We start from the raw sequence: 13212 nt of genomic DNA on the forward strand, positions 1-13212 counted from the left end.
TTTCTTTCTTTCTTTCTTTCTTTCTTTCTTTCTTTCTTTCTTTCTTTTTCTTTCTCTTTCTTTCTTTCTCTTTCTCTCTCTCTCTTTCCTTTCTTTCCCTCCCTCCCTCCCTCCCTCCTTTCTCCTTCTCCCTTCTCCCTTCCCTTTCCTTTCCTTTCTTCTTTCATTGTTACCTACAGTTCCCAAAGAAAGGATCCTGTCTTGAGGGGTGGCTGGGGCAGGGTACTGCTCTCCTTGCTCTATGCTCTAGTGGCCGTTGGCTCAGGTCCAGCTGCCAGGCCACATTTCCCGGGGAATGGCAATGTGTCTTCCTAACAAGGACAAAATAGGTGCTTAGTAAATATAAGAGGACTTCAGGTTTAGTACATGCGTAATCATAAATATAATTTGTTTAAAACTTGAACTATTCTGATGTTCTCACTGGCTAGCCAAACTTAAAATGTGTATTTGGGCTTGAATTTCCCACCAAGGGTGTTACTAGCTTCTTTATTGTTGCAGCTGCTTTTTGTTTTGTTTTTGAAAGTTTAAAAAAATACACAAGGGGGCTTTTGCTTCCTGAAAGGTGGAGTAGAATTATTTTTACCTATTTCTCTCAAGTAAAGTAAAAACCCTGGACATTGAGCTTAAAGCAAACTTACGAAGACTGTGGAGGGTGGAGAGAAGGCAGACCAGTTAGGAACACTGGGACCTAAGGAGCGACCCAGCAGTGCATTCCCCGGGGTTTCTTTTTGCCTCATCCATTCCAGACTTGGTTCTGGAGAAGTTTGTCAACCCAGAAATACCAAAATGCCCAGACAGACAAAAAGCCCTGAGAAAAGCTGGCTCTCTCTAGTCAAAGGAGAAAGAAAGAGGAAGCCCAGTAAAACAATTCTTAGGCAGTAACTGCTCTGCTCCATTCATACACCATGACAAAAACCCTAACTTCTCCTTCCTGAGTGGCAAAAGAGGAAGTCCGCTGAGATGAGTTTAAACGAGATACAAAGCCTCATAACACAATACTCCAAAGTCTAGATTTCAACTGAAAACCACACATCCCACCAGGAACCAGGGGAACCAGGAAAATCTCAGCTTTAATGAGACAATTCAGAGGCACTAATACTGACATGACAGAGATGTTAGAATTATCTGACAAGAATGTTACAGCTGCCATCATAAGAACACATCAAACTCAACAACACCATCAATGAGTAAGATCATAAATCAACACTGCTAGAAAACTCCAACCAGCACCAGCAGAATTTACATTCAAGTGCCCATGGAACATATACCAAAATTGCCATATACTGGGCCATGTAACAAACCTCAACAAATTCAATAGAATTGAAATCACACGGAGTGTGTTCTCTGACCACCTGGAATCAAACTGGACATCAATAATAGAAAAATAATGGGGAAAATGCCAAACCCTTGGAAACAAAACAACACACTTCTAAACAATCCATGGGAGGTTTCAAGGAAAAGAAACAATTATATATTGAATAGAATAAAGCTGAAGATGCAACATATTATAATATCAAGAATACAGCAAAAGCCCAAAGAAATGAAAACTTATCCCAGAAAAATGAAAACTTATGTCAGCACAAAAACGTATACAGTACACAACTATTTATAGCGGTTTTATTTGTGTTAACAAAAACTAGAATCAGTCAAAATGTCCTACAATAGATTAATGGTAAGACAAACTGTGGTACATCCATGCCATGAAATATTACTATTAAAAAGTAGTGAGTTGATCACAGTGGTTCATACCTATAATTCCAGCACTTCGTGAAGTAGAGGTGGGAGAATCGCTTGACCTAGGAATTTGAGACCAGCGTGGGCAACATAGTGAGACCATGTCTCTAAAAAAAATTAATAAAAATTTAGCTGTGTGTTGTGTCCCGGGCCTGTAGTCCTAGCTACTTGGGAGGCTGAGGCAGGAGGATGCTTAAGCCTAGGAGTTCGAGGCTGCAGTGAGTTATGATCTCACCACTGCACTCCACCCTGTGTGACAGAGTGAGACTCTGTCTCTAAAAAACATAAAAAATAAAATAGTGAGCTCTTGATACACATGACTTGAATGGATCTGAGGGGCATTATGCTGAGTATAATGGTCACATATTGCATGATTCCGTTTACATAGCATTTTTGTCTTTTCAAAAATATTGCAAGGGGGTACTTCTTGGTTGCAGGGTGTGTGCATTTTTCAATTTACAAATTGGCCTCAAATTCATGTATTAAATTTACATCCCCACATTTGCAACGATAGTTCCTCCATGGAGTTTCCTCACTCTACATCCTCTCCAATACTTGACATTATCAGGCTTTTTCATTTTTTTCCAGTCAAATGGGCAGCACATTGTATTTTATTTTTGGTTTAATATACATATTTGTGTTTTCTCATCACTCATGAGGTTGGCCATGGCTATTGGGGTCTCGTCTGTTGTGAATTGCCTGTTCTTAAGGTATGCCCACTTTTTTATTGAGTTGCTTATTTTTTTTGCTATTGCATAGAAGTTTCCAATCTTTCCTCCCTCCTCTTATTCTTTCATAACAGAATCCCAATTTTTTACAGGGCAACAGTGTCCCAGCCAAAAATCTAATTCCTCAGCTCCTTTTCAGTTAGGACTGTTGAGACGTAATCTGAAATCTCTTGTGCATTTCTGGAAAAATTTTACTTGATTGACAGAGGCAACCCTGCTTATTTATCCTTTGTGTTCTGTCTTCTTCTGTCTGGAAATTGGCAGAAGCACCATCTTGCAGGATGAAAGTCACAAGCTAGAGTGGAGAAGCAGGCAGGGAAAGGACATGGGTCCTGTAGCAGCTGTCTAGTTCTGAAACACCTGCCTCCAGAGTCAGTCTTGGTGAGAAAAATGTACCTCTTTATCTGATCAAGTTCGTCTAGTTAGATTTCAACTACATGTAGCTGAGTGAATACTGATGAATACTGAATAACGAATACTGGTACACCTTTCTAATATTTTCTCTTAGAGTTCTACATTGAAGTTTTAAAATAAGTTTAGTCTGTACCTTTCTTTTTCCTTTTCAGTCTTCAATTTTGACTTCAAGATAATTCTAGCCCTATGATGTGATTTATGTTTCTAAATAATGGAATTTACCCTCTTTCACTATTCCCTGGAATTGGAAAAAATATAGATATTTATTTATTTATTTATTAGGTTTTGGTAAAACTTAACCATATGTTTAACAGGAGGTGGACTTTGATTTACGCAAAATTAGGGTAAAAACAGTTTGAAGACAATCAAGGAAATTTGAATAAGAAATGGGTATTGGATATTAAGGGATCACTCTCCATTATGCTAGAAATCATAATAGAATGGTGGTTATTTTTTAAAAGTCCTTGTCAGTTGGCAATATATTAATGATTGACTGAAAAATACTACCAGTGTCTGTGTGTGAGAGGGTGAGAGAACAGTAATTGGTTGGGGGGCGGTATTTGAAACAAGATTGGCAAAATGTTAATTTGTGAAGCTTAGGGTTCGTTATGCTATTTGTGTATATTCATAAATGGTTGAACATTTCTATAAACATTGAAAATGAAAATAAAGTGGTTTCACGTTGCTGACTGTGACTGTGACACTCTGTCAGCAGATGGCAGTGTTGTATAAACTATGAGCCTACACAGGCCTAATGGATCATTGTGCTTGCTAAGTAACAAAAGCAATGACACAGGTCAGATTTTATTGCTTTTAGACAAAAGGGCATGGTAAGATTTGCAGAGTAAAGAACAGGTACAGAGTAATAATAAATTATTTTTAAAATTCTAAGTGATTCACTAAAGTCTTATAGAGAAGTTAGGTAGAAAACTACATAAAATCCCCATAAACCTATGAACTTATTACAATTATAAAATCATTTGGCCTTTCTCTCTTTCTCAAAGTCTTCTCTTATCTGTAATTTAAATCAGTATTTTCATACATACATATTTGCAAAATCTACTTGGAATTTGCTTTAAAACCTTATATGATAAACATAAATATTATTCTGTCATTCTTTTTACCCAGCTTTTAACTGGCATAGTTCAATCTATGAAAAGAGCTCCATATTTTAAAAGATTTTCTAACTATGACAACAGGCAACATTTCATAGATGATAAAATGTCTTATCAACTAATACCATTGTATTTTAACTTAGGTTATGTATAATAGCTTTAAGAACCAGTTGTAGAATTTGATATATAGAAAATAATATAGACCCTATCACTGGACAAACTTATGGTGGAATCATTTTTTGTGTTGTTGTGGACAAATTATTCTTTCTGAAACCCTGTTTGGATATTTTTTTAAAGCCTATAATTTGGGCATCCTTATAAAGTAGTGAAGTCTGAAATTAGACAATCAATGTAAGAGAGCGAGTTTCCTTTCTTGGCAAGAGAATATGACTCTAAAATTTATGGCCAAGTTAGACTATTTCTATCTTGCCTCTTTCCCCTAAAATATTTGGGTTTAATTAAAAATTTACAATGAAATTAGAAAAATAAAAATAGAAATTCAAATTGAGATAAAATAACAGTGGTAATCAAAATTGACCCCTATTTTGATCTAGAAAAGAAAAGGAAAAAGATAATTTGGACATCATAAAAATTAAACTTCTGCTCTTCAAATGGCACATTAAGAAAATAAAAGGTGCCACACATTGGGAGAACATATTCATAAAACACAAATGTGAGAAAGAAATCATATGCAGAACATACAAAGAACTCTCATAGTCCATAGTAACAACACCCCAATAAAAACTTGACCAAAAATTTGAAAGGATATGTCATCAAAGAAGGTATATAATGAAGTTACAATACTAGGCTCGAGCAAGTGGAACCCTCATACACTGCTGATGGGAGTGCAAAATAGCACAGCCACTTTGGAAAACAGTTTGGCAGTTTCTTATACACCTACCAGATGACTCAGCAGTCCCAAAGCTAGGAATTTACCCAGGCGAAATGAAATCCTGAGTTCACACAAAAATCTGCAATGAAAAGCTTACAGTAACTTTATTCTTAGCAGCCACGAATTAGAAATGACCTAATGTCTTTAAATTGTTAACTAGATAAATGATCTGTGGCATATCCCCAAAATGGAATACTACTCAACAAAAGACAGTGAACTAGTGATATATGAAACAGCATGGATGAATCTCAAATGCATTCTCCTAAGTGAACAAAGCCAGACTCAAAAGGCTTCACACTGCATGACTCCATTTATATGACATTCAGGAAGAGGCAAATGATTGGATCAGACAAAAACCAGTGGTTGCCAGGGGCTGGGGGTGAAGGAAGGGGCACAAAGGGATGTTAAAGGATAATTGACCTGTCTTATATCTTGAATGTGGTTGTGGTTTCAGAGCTATGCATTTGCCAAAACTTATAGAAATATACACGAAAGGGTGGCTTTTATTGTAATTTATACCTCAGTAAACTTCACTTAAAATAACCAGTTTTTGATTGATCACAAAATCTGGTTCTGAGCTTTTTGGAAACTGACTAAATGAAGATAATGTGTTAACTTACATAATTTTTGTCTAGGGGAAAAAATTCTGGTTTCTAACTGTGACTGAAGGTTTTCCTGGGATAAAAGTTGAAGACAATTTCTATTTTGGGGCATTGCATAGGAGCTGCTAAAAAGATAATATGGCAGGCATTGCATAGAATCTGCATTGGATAATACTCTTAGTAGTAATTTCATAGAGAATAAAAAACAGAATTCGTATGACTTTATTTTTACTTGTATAAATTTAAGTGGTACAGGTGCAATTTTGCTACATAGCTATATCGTGTAGTGGTGAAGTCTGGGCTTTTAGTGTATCTATCGCCTGAATCATGTACATTGTATCCATTTAGTATTTTCTCATCACTCAACCTCCTCCCACCCTTCCGCCCATCTCAATCTCCAGTGTTTATCACACCACACTCTATGTCCATGTGTACACATTATTTAGCTCCCACTTATAAGTGAGAACATGTGACATTTGACCTTCTGTTTCTGAATTATCCACTTAAGATAATGGCCTCCAGTTCCAACCACATTGCTGCAAAAGACATGATTTCATTCTTTCTTTATAGCTGAATAGTATTTCATTGTGGTATGTATACACACACACACACACACTACGTTTTCTTTATCCAATCATCTGTTGATGGACACTTGGGTTGATTCCATATCTTTGCTATTGTGAATATGGCTGCAATAAACATGTGAGTGCAGGTATCTTTTTTATATAATAATTTATTTCCCTTTGGGTAGATACGCAGTAGTGTTAATGCTGAATCACATGGTAGTTCTATTTTTAGTTCTTTGAGAAATCTCCCTAGGGTTTTCCATAGAAGCTGTACTAATTTACATTCCCACTAATAGTGTATAAGTATTTGCCTTTCTCTGCATCCTTGCCAACCTGTTATTTTTTGATGTTTTACTAATAGCCATTCTGACTGCTGTAAGATAATATCTCATTGTAGTTTTAACTTGCAATTCTCTAGTGATTAGTGATTTGAACATTTTGTTTTTTGTATGCTTCCTGGCCATTTGTATACTGTTTTAGTCTGTTCTTAACGCTGCTAATAAAGATATACCCAAGATTGGGTAATTTATAAAGAAAAAGTGGTTTAATTGACTCAGTTCCACATGGCTGGGGAGGCCTCACAATCATGGCAGAAGGCAAAGGAGAAGCAAAGGCACATCTTACATGGAGGCAGGCAAGAGAGTGTGTGCAGGGGAACTCCCCTTTATAAAATCATCAGATCTCATAGGACTTATTCAGTATCATGAGAACAGCATGGGATAAACCTGCCCTCATGATTCAATTACCTCCCACTGGGTCCCTTCCATGATATGTGGGGATTATCATAATTTAAGGTGAGATTTGGGTGGGGACACAGAGCCAAACCATATCATATGACTTCTTTTGAAAAATGTCTATTCATGTCCTTTGCCCACTTTTTGGTGGGGTTATTTTGTTGTTGTTGTTCTTGAATTGTTTGAGTTCCTTATAAATTCTAGACATTAGTTCCCTGTAGGATGCATAGTTTGCAAATATTTTCACGCATTCTGCAGATTGTTCACTCTATTGATTATTTCTCTTGCTGTTCAGAAGCTTTCTAGTTAAATTAAGTCCTGTTTGTCTATTTTTGGTTTTTTGCCTGTGCTTTTGATATCTTAGTCCCGAATTCTTTGCCTAGATCAATTCCAGAAGCATTTTCCTTAGGTTTTCTTCTAGTGTTTTTGTAGTTACAGGTCTTATATGTAAGTTTTTCATCTGTCTGGAGTTAACTTTTGTATTTAGTGAGAGATAGAGGTCTAGTTCCATTCCTCTGCATATGGCAATTCAATTTCCCCAGTACTGTCTATGGAAAAGGATCCATATGACTATTTCTTGTGTAAATGTTGAATGTGAATAGAGAGCATCAGATGGTAAAGCTGGTATGTGGCTTGGGAATCAGGTGGACTGTCCATCTGGTGGTCTCAGAGGGTGGCCTCCTAGGTATTCACCTTGATGAAGCTAGCAGAGCTGAGGGCACACTTTTATGCTTGTGTGCTCATGAACCCTTGGATGCAATTTCAGAGCTGTATAGATTCTACTATTGCAAACCAACATGTTGATTTATTCATCTGTGCCTAGAAATCTAACCATCCTGTAAACTTGACGATGGCATCCTTTGGCCAGCATGTTTCTTCCTAGTTGGAGGCGTGGTATGTTCAATGGAGCATCAACTTAGACACGGAATTAGAATCCTAACTCTGCATCTTATGAACTAGGTGTGACATTAGGTAAATTATTTAACTTTCCCCAAGCCTCGAATTTCTCATCGGAAATGTGGAAATAATAACATTTCTCTTATAAACTTGCTGTGAGGAGTAAATAAAATAATGTTTATGAATTACTTAGCATAATCCCTTGGCATGTAATTTCTTGGTAAGTACTAATTTTTTTTGGTTAGATCCAGTTACAGGGGAAGCAAATTTACAGATATGTGGTTCATGAGCAATAGGTTTTCTGGATTATTGTCTTACACACAGTAACCAGACTGATCTTTAAAAATCACAAACAAGAAACAAACCAAATTATTCCACTACTTAAACTCTCTGAAAGTTTCTTATTGCACTTAGAAACTCATTGTCATGATCCCTAGGCCAACATCTGTGGTTCTCACCCTTAGCTACTGTGCATAGAAACTCCTGGAGAACATTGAAAACTGCTGGTGCCCAAATTGATGTCTAGAGATTCTGAAGAGCCTGGTCCGTGTGGGGACTGGGCACTGCGACTTTTATGAGCTCTCTAGATGTTTCCAGTATGATCTTGCCTTGACCCCTCCCTCCTGTCTAACTGTGTTTCTTATTGGGCCTTCTCTCCTTCCCTGCTCCTATGACTGGGACCTCCCTTCTAATCTTTGAATGCATTGAGCTCTTCCTTCAGGACCTAAAGCCTCTTCATTCTGAGTCAGGTGCTACCACCACTTCCATGTCAAGCTCATGTTCCATCTTCATTATGACTCTGGCCTCTGGTCAGAACCTGGGGTGCTCTTTCCCTTCAGGAAACTGGGGCTTAGAGGCCCGGGATTTCACCATCACAGTCTTTTGTTCCTAGTTGTAGTTGGAATCTCATGCATTTTCATGTACAGATTACACTGTTTGCAGGGCCCATCTGGTCTTCACAGTGAAGAGAGAAGTCTTAGCTGTTCAACAGTCACGTTGCTTGCTATCGGAGCCCCTGATATGTGGCCCAGACTATGGTGAGAAGAGTGAGGCATTGCCTTGGTCATAAAATTTAAGGAGGTCCCCCAAACTCAATAGTGAAGATAAAGAATATTTTAATGCAATATTTAAGCAATCAAAATTAATGCAAAAATCCATGATGAAAAAAAATCAGAATTTAAGTCAATTCTGGGTCTATTTAGTGAATAAAGAGACATCAATAGGGACTGCTTTATTTTACTGGATTTTATTTATTTAAGATGGAAGTCTCACTCTGTTGCTCAGGCTGGAGTGCATTGGCACAATCTTGGCTCACCGCAACATCCACCTCCTGGGTTCAAGCAATTCTCCTGCCTCAGCTTCCCAAGTAGCTGGGATTACAAGTGCCTGCCACCACTCCTGGATAATTTTATATTTTTAATAGGGATGTGGTTTCACCATTTTGGCCAGGCTGGTCTTGAACTCCTGACCTCAAGTGATCCACCCTCCTTGGCCTCCCAAAGTCTTGGGATTACAGGTGTGAGCCAACACGCCCAGCCAGGGACTGTTTTATATTTGTGGCTAAGGGGGATTTGAGGGATAATTTGAGTCTGTTCTGCTTTCTGGGGTTGTGTTTCTCAAACTGCTTTATGGGGATTTCCAACGATGTAAATTTTGTGATGAAAATATTTTATAGTAAAGCACACATGACCATATTGCGGAAAGAAATGCCAAAATTTTATGAAATTTTAAAATAAATCAAGCTCAACTACTAGAGAAGCTGAGGTAGGAGGATCGCCTGAGCCCGGGGGTTGGAGGTTACAGTGAGCTATGCATTCGAAAGCAGAACAGAATCAAATTATCCCTCGAATGCACTACAGCCGCAATATAAAACAGTCATTACTGATACCTGTTTATTCACTAGATAGATCCTGAATTGTCTCCCTCTGTCGCCAAGGCTAGAGTGCAGTGCGAGACCCTGTCTCTAAAACAAATAAATAAATAAATACAAAAACAAATACAAACAAAAACAAGCTCAAGACTTTGAAGAAATGGTACCCCAGAGCTTTGAGAACAGAGACTCCCGAGTTACACATATTTTCTTCTTTCTGCTACTAGGTGGAGGCAGTGGAGCGGGTTGAGAAGCACTGTCATAAAGCTTGTAATTAAAGAACATCGGAGTGCCAGCGGAGTTGCTATAAAGTGCAGAGTAGCTACTCTTGTGCTGTACACTTGGTCGCTCATGAGAGAGAAGTGAATGGGAGGGAGGCTCGAAACAATGGGAAGAGCCCTAAGAATCAGGTCTGATGAACTTACATAATCGGCCTTGCACACAACTTTTCTGGCTGAACCTACCCTTCCCATAAGTCAAATGCAAATGTTGGAAAGAATATCTTGTGAGGTTCTTTCTAGCTTGTACAGTCTGAGCTATTTTAAAGGAGAAATACTGACGAGCAAGTCCTTGGAACTTGCAGTGCATAAACTTGACCAGCAGAGGGCAGCAGTGCCCACCCCTTTTAAGGAGTAACCTTCCAAATTTTCTACTGCCATGGGAGAGTTCTGATCCTACAAATGAGGCAGCGTTTGGACCACTTAATACCAACCAACCCTAAAAGTAAATGTTCTTTTTATTAAAAATTTTAATTTTACATTTGTAAACAGAAAAGAAATCCTTATTGTGTTGGCTCTGGGACACCACGTTCTTGGTTCAACTCCTTCTTCCCTGACCACTGCTTCTAAGACTCCTGTGATGGTTTCTTCTCATCTCTTTGACCTCTGCTTGTTGGGTTACCTACCAGGGCCCAGTCTGCCTTCATTGATTTAACTCATTGCCTAGTAACCTCGACCTGTTTCCCAGGTTTGCATCTTCAGCCCAGACTATTTCTCTGAACTCCAGAATCACACATATTCATCCACCTGTCCAAGGGATATTACCAGTTAGAGGTCTAGCAGGTATCTCAAATGTCTAATATGTTCAACTCTAAGCCCTGATTCCCACCTGCCTTCCCTGTCTCAGAAAATGTCCTTCCAAATTCTCTAGTTGCTCAGGTTCAAGCACTTGCAACCACCTTGATTTCACATTTCTCCATGCCTCACATCCAATATGTTAACAAATGCTATTTTTTCTACCTTTGAAACATGACCAGAATCTGACACTTTTCACCACAGCTGCCACTGGGCCTCTTGACTGCTATCAAGAAAGGAGGTGTGTTCTGGTTTGTAAGGATTTATTAAAAGATGTTAAATTGGGACTTTTTTTTTTGTATTTGTTTTGTAAGGTATCTCAAAGGCCGAGAATAATGTAACAGATATTGTGTCCTCTAATGGAACGATTCATTTTCTCTCCTCCTCCACTGGCTTTCTGGAGCCAATATTTCCAATGGTGGAAATATTGGAGGATTTTCAGAATAAGAAACAATTTTATTGCTGTTCACCAGATGTCAGGAGGGTATGGTGTGGTGGGCCTGTGAGTGGACTGTTTAATACTAGATCTTAGAAACTAGGGTCCCTGTGGAGTACAAACCCTGATAGGTCTTGGTGAGTAATAGAGAGATAAAAGAGAGCTCAGTCTGGTCATAAATCCTTTGACCAGTTGCCATCTATTGCCATGACAACTTCCCCAAGAAGGCACCCACCTCTTTTGCAGACAATTCTGTTTACTAGATTCTGAAGGATTCGTTATCATCGTATCATAGAACTGCCTTCTAGTTGGATGGTGCGTTAGTCAGAATTCTTTTTGCAAGTAACATAAGTCAGCTGTAACACATAAAACTAGAAAAGGAATTAGAAAAAGAAAAGTAGTTATACTAATGTGAAAGAAAAATAAACCTCAGGACCCCAAAATCACTAAGCCAAAAGCGAAAGTCAGGCTGGGAATTGCATCAGGCAAACCTGCCTCAGATTTTATTCCTAAATAAGATAGCTACAAAAATAAAAAGCTACATAGCTCCCTCACAATTTTCCCACAAGGGAATTCTTTGTGGACAAAGAAAGGACTGAACTCAAAGTCATCCCTCTGTTCACTTCAGACAAATGCATATGCATTGCTTCTTCTGCCCTATTGTTTCAATAAGCCGGACTAAGGCATAGATGAGTATTTCTCTACCCACCTTTCATATGTGAATTGTATATTCAGTGAAAGGCTGATCAGAGACTCAAAATAATGCAACCCCATCAGGAAGCCCCCTTCCCTGCCTTGAGTTGTCACGCCTTTCCAGACCGAAGTGATGTACATCTTATACACAATGATTGATGTTTCTTGTTTCCCTAAAATGTATAACACCAAGCTGTGCCCTGACCATCTTGGGCACATATAGTCAGGACCTCCAGAGACTTTATGATGGGCTTCTCCTTAACCTTGGGAAAATAAACTTTCTAAATTAATTGAGATCTGTCTCTGACACCTTGAGTTTGCACTAGGTTGCTCACAAAGACACAGGGAAGGCTGTAGATCCAGGATGGGGCTATGCAGGTGGAAAACGTACCCTTGATCATGTCACTAAACTAGTCCAGGAATACGCCCAAAACATGCTCGGCAGCATGAGGCTGCAGCGTGCGCTGATGACATGACTGTTTATGGACTTGGTCTCATTGCTAATGTGAGTCATTTTCTTGATTACTTTTCTCAAATTTGGGTGAGGTGAATCTGTAGCTCCACAAGATGGTGTAACAGGGGGCAATGTGAAGCCATGTAACCTTATCAAACATCCTTTTAGAGTGTCCATTTTACTTGAATGTTTCATGGAAAAAAATTATATTAAAATTTACACACACATAAAAGGCACAAGTTGTAATATTTACTATGAGAAGAAAACATGATTTAAAAGATAAGCTTCAAACTGCACAAATAGCAGTGGGGGAGACGAAGGCAGTTATTCACTTCCCTCTGCAGCTTATTGTGAACCATGAGAAGCCCCATCTTAAAGCATCTGATCAAATACACTGACTTATAATAGCAGATTTATGCATATGTCTTATTTTAGCCTTTTCTGCTAGACTTTGGGTTGGAGAAGTGATATGAGAAGGTGGAAAGAGCACAAAATTAGGAGTCAGAAGGCCTGGTTTTAACCTCAGCTCTGCCACAAACTAAATAAGTGACCCGGGTTAAGACATTTCTATCTGTGCCCTCTAAGATATTTCCTTACATCAAATAATGCGATAGATAATTTCTACGATTCTTTTTGGTTTTTAGTCTGTAAGTCATTGGAATGGAGATGTTAGGCGAGCATTCTTCTTTGGAGCTGTAGAACATTAGTGTGATCACCAGAAGGCACAAGATCCTGTGGTGATGTAGGAGTATAGGAAATGAACAAAACACAGTCTTCTCTCACTCACTTCTCTCACAGTCTTCTCTCACTTCTCTCTGTCTTCTGTCTTTTATGTATTTATATTATCCATAATAGGGTAGGTTATACCATTGCCCCAAATCTCATGGTCTAGCACCAACAAATGCTTATGTCTTGCTCTTGCTACATTCTTCACAAGGGCCATGCAGTCACTCAAGGATCCAGGCAGATAGAGGCTCTACCATCTTGTATTCACACCATTTGGA

At 38.6% G+C, this 13212-nt stretch overlaps 1 gene segment (V, D, J or C); it reads right to left on the reverse strand.

Annotated features, from left to right (window-relative positions):
• The window catches only part of LOC111534338, a 783107-nt gene that overhangs the window by 13225 nt on the left and 756670 nt on the right, over positions 1-13212 (reverse strand).

The sequence above is a fragment of the Piliocolobus tephrosceles genome, chromosome 15, assembly GCF_002776525.5.
Source record: "Piliocolobus tephrosceles isolate RC106 chromosome 15, ASM277652v3, whole genome shotgun sequence".
Classification (NCBI taxonomy): Eukaryota; Metazoa; Chordata; class Mammalia; order Primates; family Cercopithecidae; genus Piliocolobus; species Piliocolobus tephrosceles.